This window comes from Lates calcarifer, linkage group LG6 (assembly GCF_001640805.2).
Source record: "Lates calcarifer isolate ASB-BC8 linkage group LG6, TLL_Latcal_v3, whole genome shotgun sequence".
NCBI lineage: Eukaryota > Metazoa > Chordata > Actinopteri > Centropomidae > Lates > Lates calcarifer.
Genome location: NC_066838.1, coordinates 9,028,529 through 9,031,829, shown reverse-complemented (window position 1 = coordinate 9,031,829; position 3,301 = coordinate 9,028,529).

The following is a 3,301-nucleotide window of genomic DNA, read 5'->3' as shown; positions in this document are numbered from 1 at the left end:
GTTGTGTTCAGGTTTCTTTTGTTTTCTTCCGTGGACATTTTGAAGGGTTAAAGAGGAGATGACAGATGCAAAACGTTGCTTGTTTCTACATAAATCTTATTCTTTTGCTAAAAAGGCCAAAAATGAGAGAGGAAAAAAAGAAATTACTTAAGTTTATTTTCTGATTGGGGGGGGGGGGGGTCCTCCTTCTTAACCTTGCGCAGCAGAGGCGGCCTGTACAGTATTAGCATCTCTCTCATTTCAGTGCCCTAGTCTTCATTTCAATGTGTACATCAAATATGGGTCTCTACTTTCTGAACAGGAGCTCTAAGAAATAAAGGTTTTTTTGGTGCAGACAGCAACAGGTCTGTCATTACACTTAAAAACACACTCTGAGACACAGGCATCACTTCTCTACTTCTTTACTTAAGCTGCATTTTTGCCTTCTTATCCGTAAATTTTCATCAGCTTTGAAAGGGTGGTAAATCCTCACTAGAGGAAGTGGAGTTTCCTGTTCGTTTACCAGTCATTTCCTCTTCAAATACACAGTTGGTATTTATTGGGACGACCATGAAGGTTTTAAAGTTGGTCTCTGATAGGAAGGACTCTGGTTTTGACGCTCAACAATGTGGAAATTCAGTTTGGAAATTAAATAATAAACTCAGCTCAGCCCTCCATAAAAATGTAACTATCCTCTATGCCTCTAATGCCTCTATCCTGCAGTTAGCTCCTCAGTCAGTCCCTGAAGGTAAAAATGTACTGAGTGGACAAGTTCTGAACATTTAGCCTTATTCTGCAAAATACAACCCCTGACCCCCCTCAAGTTTTTGGCTGTGTTGCCATGGCAACAGCCAGAAATGAAACATTTAACCTCTTCAGTGCCACAGTACAAACTCTTTCTGTGCAGCCAAATACTGTTCAAATCTAAAGCTAAAACTTCATTTAAATTTCTAATCCTCCATTTAAATGCCTCCAAAGCTGTTGTCCAAATATGTTGGGGGAAATGTGTTATAAAATACATCTGGAATACTTAAATTTGACTAAACAGTGCAGCCATAAAAATATATGGATTTCACTATATAAACATATCTTCAACATAGAGCTGGAACAAGCTGATAAAGGATTTATATGTGACGCTGTTGATGTGAATTAGAATAATATTGCCAATTTTGAGGCTACTTACAGGGTAAAGGAAAATTATTTTAAGGAGTGGTTTCACCCAAAATAGAAATTCATCAGTGACTTACTCAAACCTTGTAGACCTTGTTGTCTTTTTATAGCTCAAACACAAGCTAGTCTCTAGTTTCAGATTTTCTCCAGACAGCATTTTATAGCCACTGCGTGTCCAGCAATCCAACATTTACCTTGTTGAAATGTACTGTGTACTGATGCTTTCGAGTGGTGACATAATGGCCATGCAACCAACAGACTGCTCTATAGGAGCTAATTTATACCATGTTTGGTGGTCTTACCAACTTCAGTTAAATTTCACCTGATGGAGAGGTGAGTAGAAAAATGACTGAAATTTTGCTTTTGGTGAGAATTGTTGCTTCAAGTATGCAGGAATAGACCTCAAGGCGAAGATGCACTAAAAGCAGCAATCTTGATGAGACCTGCTAATTTATTTTGTATGAGAAATGGAGCATGATGGGAGCAGCAAGGGAAGGGAGCAATATATGTTTTTTTCCAGTATAGAAATGGAGTCATCTGTGGAAGATCTGTGTGTAAAGGTGAACTGTGACCTGGAGGCAGGGGAAAAGCACAGCAGGGTAACCACTCAGACCTGACATCTACCTGTGTGTTTAATGTAAATAAATGTAGGCTTGCTGCTGTTGCTTACATCTGCTGTAACACATTGTATGATGGAACTAGCTGCAGGACTGCTGGAGGTGTGAGCAGTAAAATTTATGAAACAGAAACTACTAAGTTATATTAGATAGTGCTGGGAAGTTCTCTGTGCATCAATGAGGAATGCTGTGCCTGGAAATGACACTTAAAAGCCATGCTACTCAGAAAAGATGAAAAAGTAGTACAATTGAATTAAGGAATGAATCATGACTTCTGTATAAGAGTCCAAAGAAACTAACTCCCAGGAGTGGAAACTGATTCACAAATGCAGATCTGGAGACTCCTGACTCAGCTGTTTCATGACTCATGTACGGCCTTGTGATTGTTAGCCTGTGTCTAACTTCTTTACGGAGGGAGATTGTTTGATAGCTCACAGATATATACTTTAAAAAAAAAGTTTTGTAACGTGTGGACTGGAGCACTCAAGAAGGACCTACCCCTGCTCTAAAGAGTATGAACCATATCACAGCCATAGATACAGCAAAGAACTGTATTCCTGGCACTGTGGAGAAGGTTTTGAAACAGCATTTGGAGGACTGTAAAGTACTGCAAGCTCTGGTGGAGGTCTTATGCACTACCCAGTGTGAAGAGGATTAAGCTAAGCTAAAGTACTGCACAACTGAACAGTCAACTGAAACTTAAATACTTTTCCCCCCCAAAAAATGAAGGTTATTAAAAAAGTTTAGAGGCCTTCTTTTGGTTTCATAATTGGTTTCATAATCTTCTCATGATGTTTGGAGGTACAGTAAGGGGATTCATGACCTCAGTGTTTGTAAAATGTATTGATGTGCTCCTGCTGACCTCCATTATACATGGCAGTTGGAACCAGCTTCAGTTTCTCAGTTTTCTATAATAGTAAACCAGACATCTTTGTGTTATTGGGGGCTCGGACAAAACTGTGTCTCTGAATATGTAAATTTGGGCTTCAGGGAAAAGAGATGACCTTTTATATACATGATCATGCCACTATTGAAGAAAATAATTGTCAGACTTATTGATAATGAAAATAGTTGTTGTTCTCCTATAATGGAATAATACTACTTTGCTCGAAAATGTATTTGTATTAATTACTTTATAGACAAAATATTAAAGCAATTTGAAAAAATGTAGTTTTATAAAAATATAAACTAAAACCTTTCCTCGACATGAGCAGGGCTGCAAAATGGAGGACTCTTCATAGCTGATGTTGTAATTGACTGGTGCAAATAATTAACAAATTTTCTAAAATGATGTAGACCCAGTAGAGTGGTTCAGGAATGTGTCCTAAAACCCGGAAGTGAGTTAGCATTTTAGCACTCCTGGTTCCTTTGCCCCTAAGTCAGTGGGGTTTTTTTTATGAGTTTTTGGTTAAATGCCTGAAGTAAGGTCTGTGCTAAACACAAGCTCAAAACATTTTCACGTTTCGTTCTACAATATAAATACGCCATGAAAAATTCCTTACTTGTGACTTCTATGTGTGTTAAAGCGGTTGCTA